We start from the raw sequence: 15,291 nt of genomic DNA, 5'->3' as shown, positions 1-15,291 counted from the left end.
ACACTGGGTGTCACCAGGAGAAGGTCCAAAGCTGCTTAGTGAAATCAAAGAACCCAGGGTCGTATGCTCTTCAGAGCATGCATGCTGGGGGCTGTGACAGTAACTCCCTGAAGAGAAGGGAGGAAAGTCTGTAGTTGAATAGGTGGGGAGGGGCTGCATCTTTTGTGTCCCTCTAAGAAATGTTCCTCAGCAGTGAAGGAGAGCAGAATATGCCACCCCCAAAATGTGCCATTTGGGCATGTGGATTATTTTGAGCTGAAGTCCATCAGGACCCGGCAGACTCAAGAAAAGCTATCGCCTCTCCCTTAACTACCTAAAGGAATTTAGATCGGCAGCCTGACTCAGAAGTAACTTTTTATCTGAATGACCTTTCTATATGGCAGGGCAAACATCTGTGATCAAAATCTCTTCTGATCATCCTGTGAGTTACCTTCCTCCCCTTTGAACCCCTAGGTCCCATTTCATAGATCAGGATAGCATATAAACCTCATTTCCCTGGCTGCCTTTGGGTCTTGTAATTTTACGGGGATCCTGTATGTAGACAATTTTTAAAAATTGTTTTTCTCCTGTTAATCTGTCTTATGTCAATTGAATGAATAGACCAGCCAAAGAACCTAGAAGGGGAGAAGGAAAAATTTCCCCCCACAACAGCACATTACCATGGTGGATGTCCTGCAACAAAGAAACCAGATTAACTTTTAGATGGTTTACAAGATAATCTTCCAGGAAATAGCAGTTTGCAAAATGCTGTTGAGGGGTCAGAGATGGGAGGATTTCTTAAATTTGAGAGGGTATTCAATCCCTAAAATATGGCCAGGGAGCACCTAGGTGGAGCCCTCCCTGACTCCTCCTTCCTGTCTAGGTGAGGAAGGAGCAGGCTGTGTGGGTTCCTGGGAGCCAGGAATCACCTACCCAGTGATTCCTTAGTAATGGCCTTGAGAAATGTAAATTGCCCACTTGAGACAAACAGGCACCTGGAGGACCCCTAACTCCCACCTTTGCTCAGCCCTGATGGGGGACTTCCCACAGGTTTGAGTCTGGCAGCTCAGTCTGAAGGAGGGCAGGGGGCACCTTTGAGCTCTCCCAGTTTTAGCCCTGAAGGTCTATGGTCTCAGGAGCCCCCTCCATCCCGGGCAAACCTGCACATTCAGTCACCTTAGCTCTCTCTTTCTGGAAAAAGCAAAACATTCAATTCAATCTCGTTTTGTAAAGAAAACAACTAGAGGCTGGCTGCAAGGTCTGCCCTTATCTTGGTAATTCCCTCTCTGCTTGTTTGTGTTACCTCTTATCTGTTTCCTGGTAGTAAATGTCTTAGAAAATGGACTGTGGGCTTGCTCTGGGCTGGATAGGGCGCAGCGGCTGGGACACCAGGGCTCACTCTGCTGCTGGCTTAGAAAAGCGGAAATCTCTAAGGCTAGAGCGGCTGATGGGAGCTTCCGAGCAAAAACGGCTACATCGTGGGGCCAGTGAAGAGGAAGAACAGGGTGTTGTAGGAGCTGGTCTGAGTCCTGAGCCGCCTGAGGGTGGAGAGCCTTCCGCAGGGCTCTCAGCGTTGCCCTCTGAGGTGAGCTCCGGCACCGTGGGTCTTTCGCTCCCCCCCGCCTCCCCTCATCAGACCCTCTTTCCCACTGTGCACTCGGGTGGATTAATCCCATGCTTTGTGTGATGTCAAGAAGGGAGCAAGAACCTGGGCCAACACAGTAGTATTTGTCTTGAGCTCTTCTCACACCACACTTCTTTTCCTCCCTCCCTCCCTCCCTCCTTCTTGTCTTCCATTGTTTTTATTTTCCTTTCTTTTTTAGGGCTCAAGCCCTCAAAGCCCAAGTGTCGCTACTGGCCCCATGTGTATCACTGATGGAAGAACTCAATCCCAGGGTTGTCTTGCAGAGAACCAAAGACCTTGGGATACACAAATGGAACCGTGGATAGAGCCGGAAGGCCACTGGTTAAATAGTGTTGGCCAAGGTCACACGTGTCAGTTGGGGATAGCCTGAGTGGCATCTGGGAAGCCACGCAACTCTGGCTAACTGAGGATTTCCCTAAAAGAGGACACCTTGACCTTGTCTAGGTACAGTGAGCTAGTGCAGGTCTTTGTCTTCAGCTCCGATGCCCACGTAAAGGCAGGACTGTGTCTGTCTTAACTTGAATTTTTAATGCTTAGAACAGCACCTGGCCCATATTTTTTGCAATATATAGGGGAGTAAGAGTCACATCACAATTACCTGCATATCATAATTATATATGCATCATATGACAATATTTATTACATTTTTTACTGTATGCTAGGAACTATTCTAAGTATATGTGTTATTTTACGTATTTATCATAAACACTTTATGAATTATCACCCCCATTTTACAAACGAGAAAATGAAGGCACAAGATAGGCAACTTGCCCAAGGTCTGTGGCAGAGTCAGGATTTGAATTCAGGCTGTCTGGCTCCAGGGCACTATTATGAACCCTTATGTGTCTCCCATTTATATGCACCTGTATTTCCTCGGAGTATAAGAGCATCTACTGTTAGCACAATGAAATGCACTTTAAATCTAAAAAAGTAATACATTTTGGTATCATTTTTTGACTACTCAAAACTATTCCAGCGTTCCTTAATAATCTTAACTACTAAAGCCCCCATCAAATAGGGTGTACATGTATGGCAGAGGGCAATGTTTTGAAAAACAGTAATGTCTATTCCTCTTTTGCCTTTTTGAGTACCAGACTGTCACCTCGTTCACCCCAAGCATCCATTTGCCTTGGGCCCAGGGAGGGAGCGCGTGTGGACTGGGAGGTCTGTCATATGACAATGTGAAGGCTGGGAAATAGGAGATAGTGTTCAGCCTCTGACATGCAGAGGAGAATTAAGAAAAGATTTTTCCAATTCATTCCACTTCCCACTCATTTTTTTTTTTCCTTTAACAGGGTAAGGCCAACTCTGGCTAACCCAGCCCATATAGTTCTCCTGCTGAAGAGCAGAGATACGAATTGATAGTGAAAACTGAGACGTATTGCCAGATGACGGAAGGGAGGAAAGCCTGATTCTTCCAGCCCCAGGGGATTACAGCCCAGAGGGCCTGTGGAGGGAGGTAGGAGACCGGAGTATGCTGTGTGTACCCAGGTTTTTGCCTCTTTTGACTCCAGTAAGGAGAGAGAAAAGCCAAGAGCAGAGGAGGGGCTCTGACAAACCAAGATGCTTATCAGGACTCTGAAAATATCTTGGGATCAATTCTGAGACCTGCTCAGCTCACCTGGGAGACAGCTGTGCCCGTTGCTCTAGTATGGGAGGCCCTGGGTTGAACTATCCCTGGCTTTTGGGATCCCATGTTGCAGGAGGCTGAGCTGAGAGCCATGGGACCTTCCCTAGGCCCACAGGGGGAGGGTACAGGGACATGAGAGCTGAGGATGGAATTGGTGGAGGTCTGTAAGAGCAGAGAACCGCCAGGATAGCCGGCTGGCCAGAGGCTATAGCAGTGAGGGTCGAAAAGTTTGGGGGATGGTGGTGAGCCAGTGTGTACCTCCAGAGCAGTGCCCAAACCAGGGAAGACCAGATCATACCTTACGCTAGCTGACGAATTCACCCGAGAATGATGGCAGAGCAAACAGTCACATGTTTCTCCCCTAAACATCCAGGGATCGTCTGCAGGGGAGAGTCTGGGGGAATTTGAAGCTATCTGAGAGCTGAACCCTTTTATTCAAGACTTACTGGACATGTTGTAAAGTATTGTTGACATTATTAGATTGGACTTAGTTTTAAGCAGGTTTGGACCTTTAATTAAAATTTCTTAAATCGTAAAAATCATGGGAGGGAGGCCAGATTACTTATGAAAAAAAGAAAAAAAATTACATTTTCCCAATGTGCAGGTTAAAGTTTACAATCCTGATACAATACATACACCGAGGCAGGTAGGAGGGGGAAGAACATTCCTCTACCCTTCAGATGTTCTCTTGGCTGCTCTAATAATCAAATCAATGTGAAACAGCTTTAAAAAAAACAACCAAATTTAATTTTGTATGTACCAGAATCTCACATACATAAGAGGTTCAAAGACAAAGTTAAGAGGAGGTACATATGCCTTCCGAGCTAAGGAATGGGATAGGGGCCTGGAACTTCCAAGAATGGGGGGGGGGGGGGTAATTTATAGGATGAAAAGCAGAGCAGATGTTGGGCAATTAGATGTTTACCCTGCCGTACTGCTGGGCCACTCAGTTAAAATTTATCTCCAGTAATAAATCTCCTTGTGGAAAAGACCCCCAATTTATGTTCCTCCAGCTAGTTAAGGGAGGAGCAGGTTTTTTACTGAAACCACAGGGTCTCAGTTGCCTTCAGCGCGAAACAATCCTCATGCAAAAGTGGCACATTTTGAGGAAGCTTATCCTGAACTTCTTTAACATCAAGAACCCTGCCTGTATTGATGCTTCTGTCTTCACTCTGAATTGTATGTGTCTTTATTGTCTCACTTATTTTCTTTGCTAGCAGCCTCCACTCCCCGAAGGCAGTAGTTGTCTCCACTAAAGAGAGATGCTCTGGTAAGGGGGCCATTGGACTGACAGAAGAATGGGCCAATCAGTGACAGGACCGTTTGGCATTAAGATTATTTTGCCTCAAATACAACTGAGAACTAGTAGGAAAAGCTCTTTACTGCCCCCTCTTAACTGGCTAAAACTAAACTCCTTTTCTTCTACTAAGCCTAAGTTGATATATAAGCCCCAATCAGCTGGTTGCCTCCTTGAGTTTTTTGTTTTTTGTTTTTTGGGTTTTTGTATGTGTGTGTGTGTGTGTGACTCCTGTGAATAAATACATAAACTTAATTTTTTTTTCTCTTGTTAATCCATCACTATGATTTGTGGACCTTGCCAATGAAAAAGACTTCCTCCCTATACCCTCATTTCCCAGCCCCTGGCAACCACTAATCTGTCTCTGCAGATTTGCCTATTCTAGTTTTTTAATCTAAATGGGATCATACGATGTATGGCCTTTTGTGTCTGGTTTCTTTCATTTAGTATAATGTTTTCAAGATTCATGTTATAGCAGATATCTGTGCTTCATTCCTTTTTATAGCTGTATAATATTCCATGGCATGGAGGTACCATATTTTGTTTCTCCATCTATCAATCAATGGACATTCATGTTGTTTTCATTTTTTTTGGCTATTCTGAATAATGCTGCTGTGAACATTTGTGTACAAGTTTTTGTGTGGATATGTTTTTAATCCTGATAAGTACATACCTGTAAGTAGACATGCTAGGTCATTTGGTTAGTCTATGTTTAACTTTTTAGGAACCACTAAACTGTTTTCCAAGTGGCTGTTCAATTTTGCTTTTCCACTCGCAGTATACGAGGTTTTCTAGAGTCTCCACATCCTTGTGAATATCTGATATTGCCCCTTATTTTGATGATAGCCATCCTAGCGGATGTGAGCTGTACCTCATTCTGTCAGACATCTTTTTGAAGGTTTCTAATAACTAACTTTTTGGGTAGTTTGCAGACATTTCTGTAAGTTTCTCATGTTCTTCTTAGCATTGCTTCATGATTCTTTTTTCTTTTAGTTTTGTAGTTTACTGCTATTCTACACTTCATGACTCTAGGATAAATACTTCTATTTAGATTTTTTAAGCCAGTGACTAATCATATGACTGTATATATAGAGTAATTTTAATTGCTTTATATATGGAGTTATTGATCCTTGAAAGCCCTAAAATAAAGTTACCACAGGGCCCTAGTGATTCCCTCCCTGGTGGCATGAAGTAATTTTTGTGTCCTGTCACACTCTGTATGACAGATGTGTGACCAAACCTTACTCTGTTAATAACTTTACTTTTTAATTGAAGTTTTACTCGTCACGGACTGAGGGACAGGTTATATAGCTGATTCTGAGTTAATTACAAGTGCCATTATTTTTTATTTGCAATTCCTGAGAAAGCACTAAAACAGCAAGTTAAGTGACATTTGCAGTGGGACTGTGACTCGATTAGTGTTTTTGAATAAGAGGCAATAGTAACTAAGGTCACGGCAACCACAGAGACAGCAGCATGTGGCAGCCTGGCTTCAGCAAGGGCTCTTTTGCAACATATTTCCAAGGAGGGGGTTGAAGGGAGACGGGATAAACCAGGTGGAGGTTTGCTACGGCACGTCTTTTGCAAACCAGGAATGGTAATCCTTGAGACTGTCTTAAGCAATTCCAACATCTGTTCACCAATCTCCATTTTGGGAGCTCAAAATTCAACATAAAACATGTTGGTCCTACAAGGTAGTACTTTTAGTCCACTTAACAATGGCTGTGAAGAGCCAGGCTCCTGAGATTGAAAACCACATGCAAATCTTAAAATCTTACCTGGGTAAGAGGGTGTGCTGGGGGGAAACTCATAGCCCTTTCTGATTGACTTTGCAAACCCAAGCCCATAAAGTTCCTTCCAGCCGAAGAGTGAATGTGCCCTTCCTAAGGATAAAAAGATTAATAAGGTTTCAGCATGATCAGGTGACTTAGGTGTGATCCTGCCAAGAGGGGTCCTGGGTGGGGCATCTGGTTCTCACTGTAGATTTCAGTTGCTTGTATCACCATCTTTCTAGAGCTGCAGGTACTTAGACCGCATGGGCCCTCGCCTCTAGCCTGAGATTTTATACTGGTAATAGAAAATTTCTTTAGGGAACAAAGGAAAATTTGATCCAAAGGGTGAGATGTTACGAATATTAGGAACAAAAGGGGTGTAAGAAAGGAGGGCCAGATTAATGTCCTGAGTGCTGTTAAAATGGACATCACACCATCCTTGAAAGTGAGGTTACTGGAGGAGGGAGACTAGGTTTGGAGATGGACTGACCGTGTCTGGGAGTCATCCCCTTTCTTCTGTACCTCTGCCTCCTCACAGTTCTTGGCACCCAGAGGCCCAACCCTTCCCCAAACTCAGGGCAGTGTAGTCATTTGCCTAAGGATGCTTCTCTGAGCCATTTGTGGATACTTTCCCCACAGTTTGCAGTGATTCTATTTGGCATCATGAGGCCAATGAAAAGGCCTTGTGTCTTCTCGAAATTCATACGTTGAAATTCTAACCCTCAAAGATGAGGGGGGCCTTTGGGAAGTGCTTAAGTCATGAGGGTGGAGCCCTTGTGTATGGGAATAAATGAGGCTCCAGAGGGATCCCGCCTCCTTCCACCCTGTGAGGACACAGAAGGAGGCACTGGCTATGAACCAGGAAGAGTGCTATTACCAGAACGCGACCATGCTGGCACTTTGATCATGGACTTTTCCAGCCAACACGCATTTGTTACCATCTCCAACTATCTTGTCTCAACATCCATGCTTCAAACCCCACTTCATCAAGTCTTTCTTGTCCTCCCTCTTAATTCCTGTAGCATACATCTGTACTAAGCATTGGGCGGTCTTAGTCCATTTGGGTTTCCATGACAAAACACCATAGACTAGGTGGCTTAAACAGCAGAATCTCATTGTCTCATGGTTTTGAAGGCTAGAAGTCTACGATCAGGGTGCCCTTAAGGTTGGTTTCTGGTGAAGCTTCTCTTCCTGTCTTGCAGATGGCCACCTTCTCACTGTGGGCTCACATGGCCTTTCCTCTGTGTTTGCACGTGGGGTGGGGGCAAGAAGAGAGATCTCTGGTGTCCTTTTTTTTATGGTGTCTCTTCTCATAGGGACACCAGTCCTATAGGATTAGGGCCCCACCTCTACAACGTCATATTACCTTGATTACCTCCCCAAAGTCCCTATCTCCAAGTATAGACACACTGACGATCAGGGCTTTAATGTATGAATTTGGGGGGAAACCACTGTGTCCATAACAACAAATAATTCTAAGGACCAACCAGCTCTGATCATCTCAGAACAAGCGTTTGCTGGTTCTAATTTTTCTAATTCTTTCCAGTCGGTCCTGAGAAGGGCAGAGGTGGGTCTTGCCTTGGTGGTCTTTTGCATTTTCTGGGAAAATAAAACGGTGGGAGAAGTTCTCTACCATTCCTGCTTTCAGGAAACACTGGACTTAGTTAAAGTTCAACATCAACGAAAAGCAAAGGCATCTAAATTACTTTGATTGATCATCCTTATTGTACAATTTTTTTGAGCACACAACCCTGACATTTATTTATTTGTTCATTTATAAGTTCTATACATATACTATAGTCCTGCTATATTATGTTGTGAAATATACATAAAATGGTAAAAAATAAATGAAACAAAAATCAAATAATTTTAAGTTAAAAATAAAGAAAAATAATGAAACAATTTGAATAATTGCTTCCTACACTCTACTTTAGAGACCACTGTCCTGGTGTCAGTCTGTAATAGGAAAAAAAAGTAACGAATCTAGAACTACTAATTGTAGATCCTGGTTCTTCATTTACCTTTTGTATCATCTCTGAGTTGCTGAGCTTCAGCAAAATAAAAGACCCAGGAACCCCCAGGTAGTTCCAACAGGCTAAGATTCCTGATAGAGCTTCAGTTTGTTTTGGTATCAAATATATTTTGATGAATATACAAAGAATACTGTGTCTTTCAATAGAGAGAGGGCAGGCAGAGGAAAAAGGGCGGGGGAATTATATTCTATAGGAAGCCAGCCAGGGCTTTGATTTTTATCTTAAAAAGTCTTACTTAGCATTCAAAGCCAAACTTTGCCCTTTGGTTATGAAAATTTGCCAGTAGCTCCTTATGGTCACTGACCTTAAGGACTGTTAGAAAAGGAAAGCTAAATTTTATTTACTTGCAAATGAACCCAGGCTCCAGCTTGCGGTCTAGTCACTTAGGTGTGAATTAAAACACCATTCCTGGGTAATAGGGTTTCACCTTGGGGGAGTCCTGGGAAAGAAAGGAAAAGAGCCTGGCCCTCTGGAGTGAAGCCTCTGTTATTGTGCTAATATGCCCTGAGCAGGTGTGGGCATTGATTCTCAGCTACACCTTCCTTTCTACCAAGTTTCAAGTGCCTGTGGTTGGATCACAGGGAAGGACTCACGTAGGTTCTTATTCTAGACTCTTAAGAATAATTTTCAAAAAAGGGTAAAATCACAAAGGGGTGTCGCCCCACTTCTTTTTAAATGTGGAGGCTCCAAGAGGGTCTTTTAGAGCCTAGACTCCAGAACTCATGCAGCATCAGCTCTATCACATTTAGTTGATCAAGAGATAATCACAATTCATTCTGCGTGCTGGATAGGAAGCCAGCAATGCTCTGTTGCAAAGCGGTGTGCATACTGGGCTAGAAGGAATTTGTGGCCATTGACTAATTCACTAGCAGGCAGAGTGATATAGCATATGAACTGGGGGATTTCTGTGTGACGGGATTGTTCCTCAGAGTTGTCATCATTTTGACCATCGTCAATATCATCAGCTCTTACATGTGTTCAGACTTTCCTGTGAGCAGGACATTCTTCCAAGCAAGTCATAATTAACTCATTTGAGCAAAAGAAAATCTGTGATATTGGCAGTTATTCTCATTAGAAACAGGTTGTAGCAATCATGTTAGGAAAATGATTTTATTTTAATTAGTTGATTGTTTAATTAAATGAATTTTTATTGAGGTTTCTACCATGTACTGGAGACATGATTGAGTGTGGTTTAATCTCTCTGAGCTTTGGTATTTTAAACTGAAATGGATGCAACAAAAACTTCAAGGTCACTTCAAGTTCTGAATATTTCTGAATGTGTTCCTATGGATTAAGTATCATGGATCACTTATACAAATATACTTACAGCAACTGATTTTCTTAGTTTCATGGCTCTTCCCTTTATTGTTTTCATTGTTGAGAAATATTCAAACTGATTTATTTCATGAAATATTGCATATGATTGAATTGCACACTGGGAAAAGCTGAGCTGAAAGCAGAAAAGGGTTCATGTCTACCATTTTTCATATTAAAAAAGAGATTCCAGGTCAAATAACCTAGAAAATTGGGAGGATGCTAGCCTTTCCAGTAGAACTTTGATCATTTTGAAACTGCTAACTTCTCTGTCTTCTCTACCCAGTTCCCTAAATGTTTTAATGCATTAATCTCAATGTACTGTTTTGGATAACATCTTTTAAAATATTCATATAATGAATGAAGTATTGTTTACTTATTACTTTAATGGACTCAGATCTTTAACTCAACTACAATTTGAAATAAACTTTGTTGGTATTTTCTCAGCTTTATTGAGGTAGAATTGACAAATAAAATTGTAAGACATTTGCCTTACATAGTCTTACATTTGTCTTACATTGTCCACATAAATTAGACAAAGTGATGATTTGATATATGGGAAATCCCTATGGGAGAAAGCTTATCTTTGCACTAATAATGGCCCATTTCAAAGGGGCATCCTTTCAAATGGGAGTCTTCAGTGCTTCTTTAAATTTGGGTTGAGGAGACAGGTGTATGAGGCAGGAAGGAGGCCAAGGATGTTAGGACAAACATGAGCAGAAGGAACGGTACAGGGCTTTCTCAAATGTGTGAGCCTCAGGTACCCCAAGAACTCAATCCGGAAGTTTGTCATTAATCTTCTCCACCTGCGGGGAGCTCTTAGTTTATGTGAGCAGGACCACCCTTTCTTCTAATCTAGACTGAACTCATTCAGGGGTCTCAAAGGGAGCACAGAAAGTACCATCTGAAGAGTAGCAAAGGATGCCACCCCAAAAGATGCATCTTTGGCATAAGAATTATTTTGAGCTGATTGTTTTGAGAAACAGCAAACACGAAAAGTTCTGAAAACACAGAGCTTACTGTTGTGTTTGAGAGCAATGAGGAAGGACGGGAAAGCCTGTCCTGATGGGTGGAGCAGAAGGCTCGCTGCCCAAGCTGGGAGTGAAACGCGGCAGGAATGTGGGTGTTTAACAACCTGTTCTTGTGCATGTACATCAAACACAAGCTGGGATCACTCACTGGAGAGAACAGTACATAGAACAAAGGCCTGGAACTTCAGGGCTGCCTGATTTATGAAGTATCTATGCTGTCAGTCATCCTGCCCAGGTGAAAATAAAATTGGCTGAGATGTTACCACCATTTTATGGACACCAGGAGGACATCTTAATAAGGTGACTGAGTGGGAGGGTAAGACTGGGCCAGCATCCTTGCACATGTTGGAACCGCAGGCCTTGTATGATGTGACTTATGAAGCACTGTTTCAGTTACTTTCACTTCCCAAATAGAGGTTGGCTGGTAATTAACAACAACAACAACAAACCCTGAAAACACAGTAGAAGTTACCCTCTTGTAAGCGAAATTTACTTTTAGAGAGGAAATCTCCACTTTTAGGGATGTCTGTACCAGGAAAAGAAGGATGGTTCTAAATCTTAAGAGAATCTTATCAATGGAAAAGGCATTGATTTAAATCTGAATGACAAACCTTGCTTCTCCTAGTAGCCTCCCCATAACTGAACTGCCCCTCCTCACACCTTTCTTCTTTTGCCTTTAGCTGAAGATGGTATTTAAGCTGGAGTGCTAAGTCATCTCTTTGAGTTACTTATTTTTCTCTAGATTTCTCCTATGCATACATGAGTTATACATGTTATTAAACTTCTGTTTATTTTTCTCTTGTTAATCTGTCTTTTGTTATAGGGACCCCAGCTGGTAACTAAGAAAGATATAAGGGAAATTATTCCTCCCAACACATACATCAAAAACTTTGCTAGGATTTGTGTAATCTCCAGCAAGTCCAGACTCAGGCTAAAGCATTTTCTCAAACGACAATGCACTAGGCTGACTAATTGGCTGGGGTGGGCAAAGACTCCCGGTTATCAGAGAAAAGGTTGCTGCTTGTTTTAACTCCACCTCTCCTGACATGGGTGGCATTTCTTTATCTCAAACTGCTGAAATGAATTCATACACTACATCTCCTTAGGGCTTATTCGGATTGGTTGTCTCTGGGCAGGACCCGTTCAGCACTTTGTCTGTGCTCATAATTTCAGCTTAAGAGAACCTCTCCAAATTGCACAGACATGATGGAGTCCCTTCTATCAACAGCCTTATCTCACTCGTTTTGTGCTTTGCTAAGGAGAAGGAAGCTAGAGTCCCTGCTACATGTAAGAAAGCACAGGATTTTCCCTATGGGTCTTAGCACAGCAGAAGCAAAATTATAATGAGAACAGATACTTGCAGATTCATCGAAGAATTTTTTGAGATAAAACTACTCTGAGGAAAGAAATTTCAATCAACACAAATTGATTTTCTAGGAAAAATTGTTTATATTTTTCTCCTCCTCTATTTTAGCATTGGGTGTTTTGACTATAGATTTAACTTATGCCACAGGGGCAGGGCATGCTTTGATTCTGTCTAACACAAGTCTTATTGGGAACAGAAAAGTTGAGAACTAAAAAAGGTGTCCATACCTGAATGGATGAGAAATGAATAAGTTCTTCTGGTGCAGGTACCATGTCTTATTCATCTTTATGCCCGCTGAGATGACAAGCCCAGTCACTTGTACATGGTAAATGATTGATAAAGGTTTACTGAGCCGAGTTATTGCAGACAGGTGAGTCTTGGGACTTGCTATGTGCTCTTAATCTTTTGAGATGATTGTCAAGGACAACCATGAGTCTTTTGGGGGAATGTGTATTCATTCTCATATTTAACTGTGTTCCTGAAGGTTTGCACATGGTTATTTATTCAACATGGCATAAAATCCAAGGACATAGTTCATTTATCTTCTGCTTTATTTAAATTAGACTTAAGGAAAGCTTACTCAGCTTACTCCGTTAATAAATAACTAGTATTTTCAGAAAAGAGACTTAGATACTGGGACAGAGAAGGGCTTATTCAAACCAGATACACTTCTAACATCTTAGTGGGTATCGAGTACTGCAAACAGTTTACATTAGCAAGTTATGGAGTAAGTTTTAGATGTTGCTCTGTCTTGAAGTAGTGAAATGGCTAGATCAGTGATTGTTTCTGTGACTCCTATCAGAATTAATTTTCCCCCCATTAAAGTTATGGCCAGTAAACAACTGGAAACAGTGTTTGTGATAGTCATGCTTGAGTAAGTATGTAGCAATATAAAGTGGATGATGCAGACTGGAAGATAGTGGTCACTTCTCCACTCAGGATTTATTTTCCTTGTTTTTAGATGAGAAAATAGCTGTGAAGATTTCTCAGATGAATCTGATTTCTTGGAAATACAAAGAATTGCTCCCACTGATGTGCTCTGGAAGTGCAGCGGTAGTTGCTCGATAGATCATGAGCTGACATAACATTTCCAGGATGGAGTGCTGGCCTTTATCAGAGTCTCAGCGGAGAAGGAGGCTGAGATTGAATATAAGACTGCAAAAGAGCTGACTGCTGAGATGCTCACCTTTGCATATAAATTTTAGGCCCTTTAATAACATGAAATGGTCTGTGTACATTAAAATTCCACGTTAGACATTTGCTGGCTGTTAGATACCCAGGTGAGTAAGGGATGAAAAACACAAGTTAATCTATTTCTTTATCGTTTAAAAATTGATTTGAGGGATAGAAGATGCTGCAATTTGCTTTAAAGATCATTCTTTGTGACTATTCCCTGCTTTGATTTTACACATACAAATGCATGTACAGTTTTCAAAAATGAATTGCAAGTTTGTAGCTCTGTCCATTTAGGTTTCTTTTTTCCCAAGACTCCTTCTATTTAGAGGAAAATGGGCAAGGCACAGAGAACCCTACTGTGGGGCCACAGGTGAAAGTTAGGGTTCCTGTGGAGTGGAGTGTATGGAGAGAGGAAAGATCCTGAAAAAATGAGGGCAAGGAGAAGGTGGATGGTGGAGGGTGGACTGCAAAGCGTTGGGAAAGCATGATCAGGTGTGAGGTCAGGTCCAAGATATGAGGCCAGGCTACTTGAGTTTTCATATATCCCAGTGACTCTTGTTCCTGGATGCAGCAAGATGAAGACATTCTTTATTAAGAATTCCCACTAGAATTTTTGGGCAAATCCAGATCTGCATCATATTTATCTTTGCATCTGGAATCTGTCCTTTGAATCTGCCTGTGGGCAAGGCATGTTGCTTGGATAAATCTGGAATGATCCATGATCAAGGTCATTCCATTTCATAGTAAGTACTTTTGGCAGGGCAACAGATGTACTGGTGGATACGAGAAGAAGGAAATAAAATCTCATTTTAATGCATATGCATATGTAAGAAGTTGTATTTGAGGCAGGAAGCAATTCCTAAGAACTGCAAAGCCCAGTTAGACCTTTATGCATTTCTTTCTGATTTTCTGAAGACTTTTTTTAAAGAAAATGAGGTAATTTATGTAACTAATTCAGAATGATCAGAGAAAGTAATTCTAATAATCATAATCATAATCATAATATCTAACATTTAATCAGTTGCTAATACGGGCCAGGCACTGATCTAAGATGTTAACTCTTGACTCCTATTTGCAAACTTATAAAATCAGAAGGTGTAAATAGAGACCAAAAAGTCAGATAGCTGGGCAGTTCTGTTTTCTTTAATTTTATTTATTTATTTTTTTTATTTGGGGGGGGGGCTGGAAATTTGGGAGAATTTTTTTCCAAAAATCTAAAAACTCAGTTCTCTTAGAAGAGTTCCTGGCAAGATGTAAATGGCACTCCTCTTTATTAACATTATAAAACACAGCACTTAATATATTAACTGATGTAGTGAACCTGCCAAAATTTCACTGAAGTGCCAGAACATTTACCAGCCACCTCTTAACTACTAATGACATCCCCTCTGGGCTCATGAGCATCCTGAGGGCAACTTGCTCTGCTTTCTCCTGTCCTCGTTCTGCTATCCTCATTGTCTACTAAGTGAGACAGAGACTTTCTTTTCTCTTGCATTTAGAATGGATGAAGGGTGGGTGGGGCGGGACCAGAAAGAGACAAGAAATAGGAGAAGGAGAGGACTCCACCAGAGCAAGAGTAGGAGCACTGGGAATTTTGGTCGTTTAACCAAAATAGGCAGGTCAAGTGGTTATATGTAAGCAGAGCCTGAGCTGCATTTGGGATTATCTGGGGGGCCTCTAAGTATGAGACTGATTTGTGTATTAGTTTCCTACTGCTGCTGTAAAAAATTACCACAATCTTAGAGGTTTAAAACAATACAATCTCATTCTTTTTACAGTTCTGGAGGATAGAGATTTGAATTCAGTCCTATGGGATTGAAATCAAGGTGCTGGCAGGGCTGGTTACTTCTAGAGGCTCCAGGGAAGAATTCATTCCTTTCCTCTTCTTTTTTCTAGATGCTACAGCCATTCCAGTCTCTCCTGCTGTCCTCATCTTACCTTCTTCCTCTTTTATAGTCAAATCTTTCTTTGCCTCCCTCTTATAAGGACACATTACTGTCAGTACTTAAGTAAAACACCCAGGATAGTCTTCCCATCTGAAGACCCTT

General features: G+C 41.7%; 1 long non-coding RNA gene across 2 annotated transcripts in view; it reads right to left on the bottom strand.

Annotated features, from left to right (window-relative positions):
- Positions 1-12,517, bottom strand: part of LOC123618645 (uncharacterized) — a 28,366-nt gene extending 15,849 nt beyond the window's left edge. For both annotated transcript variants that reach the window (XR_012503342.1, XR_006727097.2), the window contains exons 1-2: positions 12,295-12,517; positions 6,330-6,434 (exon numbers count right to left, since the gene is read on the bottom strand). This is a non-coding gene — a long non-coding RNA (uncharacterized LOC123618645). The remainder of the gene's footprint in view (positions 1-6,329; positions 6,435-12,294) is intronic.
- Positions 12,518-15,291: the final 2,774 nt, after the last annotated feature.

The sequence above is a fragment of the Camelus bactrianus genome, chromosome 30 (assembly GCF_048773025.1).
Source record: "Camelus bactrianus isolate YW-2024 breed Bactrian camel chromosome 30, ASM4877302v1, whole genome shotgun sequence".
Classification (NCBI taxonomy): domain Eukaryota; kingdom Metazoa; phylum Chordata; class Mammalia; order Artiodactyla; family Camelidae; genus Camelus; species Camelus bactrianus.
The sequence above is the reverse complement of the archived record's forward strand: the minus strand, read 5'-3'. Positions and strand labels throughout refer to the sequence as shown.